Source organism: Beta vulgaris, chromosome 7 (assembly GCF_026745355.1).
Source record: "Beta vulgaris subsp. vulgaris cultivar EL10 chromosome 7, EL10.2, whole genome shotgun sequence".
Taxonomy (NCBI): Eukaryota; Viridiplantae; Streptophyta; class Magnoliopsida; order Caryophyllales; family Amaranthaceae; genus Beta; species Beta vulgaris.
The window spans coordinates 36764974-36772915 of NC_079208.1; the positions used below are offsets into that span (position 1 = coordinate 36764974).

General features: G+C 35.4%; 1 non-coding gene across 1 annotated transcript; it reads left to right on the plus strand.

The window, feature by feature from the left end:
• The first annotated feature begins 6904 nt into the window (after window positions 1-6904).
• TRNAL-AAG (transfer RNA leucine (anticodon AAG)) lies at window positions 6905-6985 on the plus strand. The gene has a single exon. It is a non-coding gene; the product is annotated as a tRNA-Leu (tRNA).
• The last annotated feature ends 957 nt before the right edge of the window (window positions 6986-7942 follow it).

A 7942-nucleotide genomic window follows, 5' to 3' on the forward strand; every position in this document is an offset into this window, starting at 1 on the left:
AAACTTAGTAGAGGGTAAACCTATAAACTAGTTCTTTAGAACGCAGTTTGTCAAGCAAGGAAAAGCTAGCATGACCTAAACGCTTGTGCCATAAGAATGAATCATCATCAATAACACTAAGGCATGTGAATTTGTTTTTGGGAACAAGGTTGAGATCCACAACATATGTGTTCCCTTTCCTTGTTCCTTCCAAAATGATATCCTTTGTGCTATTGTTGACTATCAAACATTTTTCACTATTAAACTTCACACAGTTCCCTCTATCACAGAATTGGAAAATACTTAACAAGTTATGCTTTAATCCATCAACTAGAAACACATTTTCTATGGAATGTGACGATGACTTACCAACTTTGCCCATGGCAACTATGTTACCTTTCTTGTTGTCACCAAAAGTCACACTTCCACCATTGTAGGCTGAGAGTGAGAGAAATCTTGATTTATCTCCAGTCATATGCTTAGAACAACCACTGTCTAGGTACCATGTGTTGTTCCCCCTCACTCCAACCTGCAAGAAAACTAATTGTTAGAGTTAGGAACCCAATCTTTCTTGGGTTCCTTTCCTTCAGGAACAATAGATTTCTTTTTCCAATTTACTTTACTTGTTTCCAAGTTCTCATTGATGCGACCAAGTCTTTTAGGACAAGAGTTCCTAAAATGACCAGTGTTCCCACAAAACATACAAACTTTATCACTTGGTAAATCAACTCTCTTTTTAGGTTTTTCAAATTTCTTTTTGTGATTAAAACCAAGACCTTCAGTTCGTTTTGTTTGAGGGTTCTTAATCCAGTTTGGAATAGGTAGCATTTTCTTTTCATTTCTCATTTGGTGCAATTCCCCTACAAGTTCCTTATTTTCAATTTCCAAAAATGAAACATGATTTTTCAATTCGTTTATTTCAGATTTGAAACTTTGCAAGGGAACTGACTTAATGTCAAATGAACTTACTTCAGGAACAAACTCTTTTAGTTGTGAAACTCAAGACTTAACAAGTAGTTCTCATTTTTAAGATTTTCGAAATCCTCTCTTAATTTAAGATTTTTGTCAAACAATTCGAAAAATCTTTTCTCAATATCAATACGAACACTTTTAAGCCAAGAGGTATGTTCCTTTGCTACACTTAAAGCATGTTTGACATTGTTTTAGTTTAATGGTTTCATCTTTGCAATCATTTACAGCGTCAACAATAAACTCAAATAATTTTTCTTTACTTAAAGAATTAAGACGAGTTTTGATGGTGTCTAGACTTGCCTCAAGAGATTCAATCTCTCATCAGATTCGGAATTGTCAAGAGCCATAAGACAGAAGTTTGCAGTCTCCTCATTTGGTTGAGGATCATCTTCTTCCTCAGAGTCAGAGTCTCCCCATGCAGCAACCATAGCTTTCTTCATGTCAGATCGAGTATAGGAGTTTTTGTATTCTTTGTTCCTATCTCTGCTCTGTTCCCTTCCTTTGCCTTTTTCTTGTTCCCATTGGGGACAATCTTTGATGAAGTGCTCAGAACTGCCACACTTATGACAAACAAGTTTGTTAGAATATTTCTTATTCTTACCTTTGTAATCACCTTTCTTCATGTTCCTAAACATTCTTTTGAATTTTCGGACCATGAGAGCAGATTCTTCTTCATCTGTTTCTGAGCCTTCACTTTCATCAGCTTTTAAGGCAATCGACTTTTGCTTGGACATGTCTCCATTCTCATTGTCCAATTGCAACTCATGAGTCATGAGGGAACCAGCAAGTTGTTCCAAATTGAACTTAGTAAAGTCCTTAGTTTCCTTAAGGCAGTTACCTTAGCCATCCAACGATCCCTAGGAAGGCTCCTTAGGACCTTTCGTACCTGTTCCTCAGATGTAATCACTTTACCAAGAGATGTTAGCTCATTATAATTATATATTAGTAAAGCGTGTAAACATGTCTTGGATAGACTCTTTTGATTTCATTTAAAAAAGTTCATATTGGTTCATCAAAAGATCTATTTTTGATCTCTTAACTTCACTCGTACCTTCATGAGTGACTTCAAGAAGATCCCAAATTTGTTTTGCGGTTTTACATCCCATGACACGATTGTGTTCATGAGGACCAAGACCACAATGAAGCAATTTTATAGCAAGAGCATTAATTTCCATCTTTTCGAAATCAGCTTTATCAAAATCAGATATAGATTTAGGAATTACCTCATTCTTGTCATTAGTGGTAGTGACTTCAAAATCACCTACCTCTATGACTCTCCATACCTGGTAATTGTCGGCTTTGATAAAGATCTCCATTCTGTTCTTCCAGTAAGTGTAAAACTTACCATTGAACATTGGTGGCCTCTGCGTAGAGTACCCTTCTTCCAGTTTCTCTCTAGTATTCATATTTTTCAAGATCTTGAACTCAACAGGGTTTCCTGAATATTAGAGTTCCCGCTCTGATACCAATTGTTGTATAATATGAGCACTATAAGAGGGGGGTGAATTATAGTGAGAGAATAAGTACTACTTTTTGCGGAATTAAAAGTAAACTTGGGAACAAACAATGGGAACACGAGAGATTTTACGAGGAAAAACTTCCTAGGCCTAGTAGGAAGAAACAACCTCGACCACAAGGGATTTTAAACAACTTTCCACTATAATAGGCCAAAACAACTCTGATTACAACCTATTACTTTTCTCTCGATTCTCAACTTAAGTCACTCAACTCAAGTTCCCAACGACAGTTCCCAACAACTGACGTTTTCTCTCAAACTTCACTCGAAGTTCCTTTCTCTTTCTCTTTCTCTTTCTCTTGCTTCACTCAAAGCTTTCTCACACTTACAAGAGTTCACTCAAACCCTTTTTCTCAAAAATACACTTTGTAAAACAATGGAAGAGTAATAAAACTCGATTAATGTAAGTATGAATTCTCTTAAGGAAAAGGCACTGACACTTTAGATAACTTAAGACAAATTAACTAAGTCAGACACAATTTTCTCAAATGAATTAGGCGCCTATTTATAGACATTAAGACAAGACATGATTTCCACTAACTTAGACCATTATCACATGTTCTCCATGATTTTAATTAATTAATTAAATTAAATTAATTATTCCATGTCATGTAAAGCATCCACTAATCCACTACTTCACTTCATAGAAGCAGTAACATATTACGTGGTTTTGCAAACTTGGAGAATAATTAATCTTATTTAATTTAATTAAATACTTGGAGGATAATTAACTTAAGCCACTAAATCCACTAACTACATAAACATGTAGCAGTAAACCTAGGCGTGTAATCAATTTAGGAAATAAATAAATAAAATACTTTAGCTAGTTTTTAGGAAAAATATCTTTTTCAAAATCTTTTATAAAACCGGAAAACAGTTTTTATTAAAAAATCCGAAACATTTTAAAACCGGAAATAATATATTTTCGAAAACTAAATCTTTTAAATAAAATATAAAAGATAAAATATATATTTAAAAAGATAATATTTGAAAATCAGTTAATTTTAAAATCAGAAAATCTTTTTAAAATCTTTTCCTAACAAACTTAAACTAACTTCCTAAAATATGGATCTTAGTCAAATATCCCTAAAAACTCTAACAACTATATTGGGCACACAATTATCTTAGGCGCACAATATTAGTCACTTAGAAGTTCCTAAATTAGTTTTAAGTCTTGTTCCCTAATTATTAAGTCTTGTTCCTAAGCCTTGTTCCTATAGTGCCAGGTCTGTTCCTTTCATGGGAACAGAACCAAGTTCCTTTGAGAATTCACCACGAACTTAATAAAGCTTTTACTCAACCTTAACAAGAAGATTAATAAATACCCTAATGTATTCTAATCTTCATTCCATGCTTGATTCTTCATCTCTCGAACATCTTTACTTCGATCTTGATTAATTCTCCGCTTTAATCTTCAATCAAGTATTCTCTTAGCTCGAGCATGAATTACCTTGCAACAACATAAATAAAATATACTATGTCTTTTGTGGTTAGGTCATCTTCAAAACTCAAGGGTCAACAGTGGATTAGTTTTCAATTTGGTTAAGAGGTCATGAGTCTCTTTTAGTGCTAGTTTGAAAGAAGCCATATTAGTACTCGATGAGTACTTTATGATTTATTATACTTGGGATGTGTCATTCCTGCCTAATCTAATTAGTAGGGCCATATGTAGTAAGGTTCACTTTTATAAGTGTGTTGAAAGGTGAAAGCCAAGTAGAGTGGCTAAGGGCAAGAGGGTTCACTATCGTGTTGGTGTTAACCATTTGCTTTCTCTCTCTAGCAACTATAATTGTATTATCTTCTAGTTGATTGCCTTTATCCTTTGGTATTTGATAGTGGATTGGCATTCTGGTGTGGCTATTCAGATGTGAAAGTGAGAGGTAGATGAACTCTTTTTGTGCGTGTCTCCTTGTAAGGAACGCAAGATGAGTACATTTGAAAAGGTCATTATGGGTTCAGTTATAGAGACATAATTGATGATGCGAGAAGTTTTATTGAATTATTCTTCTCTTTGGCTATGTTAACCTCATGCATGTGTGTATTGTATGTGATCGACTTTGATAGTGTTCATTTGCCTATGGTTAATACATTGTTGCTTAACAAATATTTAAATGCCTGAAAATTGGCAGGGCAGGAAGCTGAGTGGATAAAGGGTCTGGTTGTTGATATTCCACTGTGGTGTAAGCCAGCTCCATCAGTTTCTATGCGTTGTGATTCATAAGCAACAATTATGGTAGCGAATAATTTAGCCTATAATGAAAGAGAAGGCATTTTCGCTTAAGGAATGCTATTGTGAGAAATCTAATTAGAAAAATGTGACTCGAGTATATATAAAGTTTGAGAGGAATATTGTTGATCCTCTCACCAAAGGTCTTTGGAGAAAATTGGTGCTAGAGTTAGCACAAGGAATGGGTTTAAAGCCTATTGTGGAGTGAATTGTGATGGATACCCTTCTTAGGAATTCCTAAGTTCAAAGGGTCAAACGAAATCACAAAACAACTCAAGTTATTGTGTACTACTACCATTCCTATTAATAAAAGTGATGTAGTATTTTGTTTAATTTACTGTTATATGTGTAAGGTTGAGCATAAGCTCTTAATAAGTTCATAGCCTTATTTGAGGTGGTTTGTGGCAGTACAAACTTGATGAACTTACCTATGTGAATGTGGGGGTTACGCCCAATCCCCTATGAGAGTCCAAAGGCTTAGGCTCTCTAAAGCATTCACGAGAATCCAGGCTAATTGTGGGGCATCTATATTATATTTGCGAGAACGTATCTTGATTTGAAAAAGGTTGAGTGCGCAACTATGTTTTGCTAACATCATGAAAAGTTCAAAGAGAAATCTACCTCTTATGACAGTAAGATATATTTGTATGTACTGAGTGTCAATTCAAGTCCATAAGACATTGATACTTCAAAACTCAGTATCTATTGCCCAGATCATCTGTTTTCAGCCCTGTTTTTTCCTGTTTTCTTCTTTTGAATCATGTGGGGGATTGTTGGAGTTTATAATAAATGCTTGTAAAGGAAACTCAAGAGTTGCTTCAAAAGAGAATGTGAAGAGTCCCACATTGATAGAATAATAGGAAGTGTAAGGGGTTTATATACATTACACTTTCTATACCCATTGAGTTGTGTGACAAAAGGACTTTTAGTGGGCATGTGATGAGTGGAGTCACCACACGCGCCCGTCGGTCCGGGCCATGGGCCTTGGGCCTTGGGCTTTGGGGAATAAACTTAACTAAAGTTTTGGGTCAAAAATCTGTCGTTTTTAGCCAGTAATTAAGTTACCGTTTTTTCCCTGATTTCCTCCCTTAATGAGCCGTTATTTCCTAATTACGTGCCATTATCTCCTCCCACCAAGTGTCGGCTGGTAACCTCGTTTTAACCCTATTATTCTTCTATAAATACAGAGGTTACTGTTCTCATTAACACACAGAAAATCAAAAACACTCTTCTTCCTCTCTCGAAAATATCTTTCTGGGCAATATTTAAGATCGTTTTCAATCTGTTTTTCCATCTACACTGGAAACGCAGAGACCGTGTACCCCTGGAGGTTGATTGCTATGAGGCCGTGTGGTGTAGCGGGGCAAATTCAACTTTAGGGCAGTGAATTCTTCACGCCACGGTTTTCCAGATAAGTTTAATTTATATTGTTAGCGGTTTTAGTTCCTACAATCTTGGCAAGATGCCTTTTAAAATTTCGCTAAGCAGTAGGCTCCAAGGCATCGTTGGCAGCCAAGATGATTGGGTGATCATCGTAGGACCAGAGGCCGGGCAAGTTCATCATTTTCCAGGGCTGATTAATCATGGACAGTGTTGCATATCCGATCAGCGAAGAGCAGTCGAAAACCTAAGCAAAGTTACCCTATACGGCTATATTCATCATTGGTTTACAAGCCAACAAGATTATGTTTTTCACAAGGATAAGAATGGTTTTGATAAGGTATGTTTTGTAGAGCTTGAATAAAAAAAAATTATACGCTACTTTGATTAAGATTTGGCGCTCTGAAGCTGGTGTAGTATAGTGGTGTTGGTGCTATATTATACAAGCAGTAAGAAAGCTATTAAGGAAAAACACATGGCATGATTTCGAAGTTGTGTCTATATGCCTAAAACACAACCAAAAAGATTGATGATAAATTCCTGTATGATCATAAAATGCCCTCATCATCCTTACTAGTGACCACTCTGCTTTTGTACTTAACGAACCGTCTATTCGTCACGACAGTAATTGCATCTGGATGGTTTTGTTCATTGAGTGTTCATCGTCTTCTGTTTCAAAATGGTGATCCAAAGTTTTCATTGAAAGGTTATCTCTATCACATGGTCTTTCCTGAATAACTTGCTCATTTTCTTGAGGCGAAGATGTAATGGGGTAGTATATATGCGTAAGGACTTCCTCATATAATTGATAACTCATTTTTTATTAACATGTTGAGATGGCCGAGTTGGTCTAAGGCGCCAGATTAAGGTTCTGGTCCGAAAGGGCGTGGGTTCAAATCCCACTCTCAACATTTGCATTTTTATTTTTCTTTTGGGTCCTTTCTGGTTCCGTCTTCTATAATGGGCCGCACTATGAACAATTGCATTTGTTACTCTTGTTTACATGTCAATTTTTTTTGGCCTATTCCGGTTCCATTTGCTATAATGGGCTGTAAGATACATTCTTTTTGGACTATTACATTCATTTGATCCATCATAAATTAGAATTTCGATTCAATAGACATTGTGGCTCGTTTGATTAGTGATCATAAACGTGGGTAATGATAATATATTATTTCTTAAAATTGTAATGCAATCTTATATTCAAAATATTCATTTCTTCCTAAAATTTCTTATTGTCCTTATCACTTGAAAAGTATTATCGGGTAGTAATGAAAGTTAATAAAGGAAAACTCATGTTTTGTGATGAAATTTGTTACTAGAATTTTTTTACAAATTTTACACTAAACTAAATTATCATTACCATCATTTATGACCAATAAGCAAACGAGCTACAAATAATATTTCATCACTTGCCAAGATTCTTACCTTACATCATAAAGGTTTTTGGTTCGAATCTTGCCAAATACGATGTTTTAAAGTAGGGATATTTATATAAGCTCTTTCTCCGTACCATTTAAAAAATTTGTGAGGATTTAACATTTGGTCCTTACCATGCTATTATTATTAGCATTTTTTTTTTGTTTGAAAAAATCAACGCTAGTCCCAACTATGGGTCATATGCTATAGACGATGCATACTATGAAAAATCCATTGTTGGTTCCAACTTTGGACCCAATCTTCCAAAACCGCTCTAATTGACCGATTAACCTGCAACAACAAGTAAATCTTGATTTTTTTTCATTTCTCTTTTTCTCTCTCTTTTCTCCCTCTCATTTCTCCCACTTATCTTTCTCTCCCTTCTCACCTCACCCTTATTTCACGAACCCCACCCAACCACAACCACCGACAGCCAACCCCCACAACCA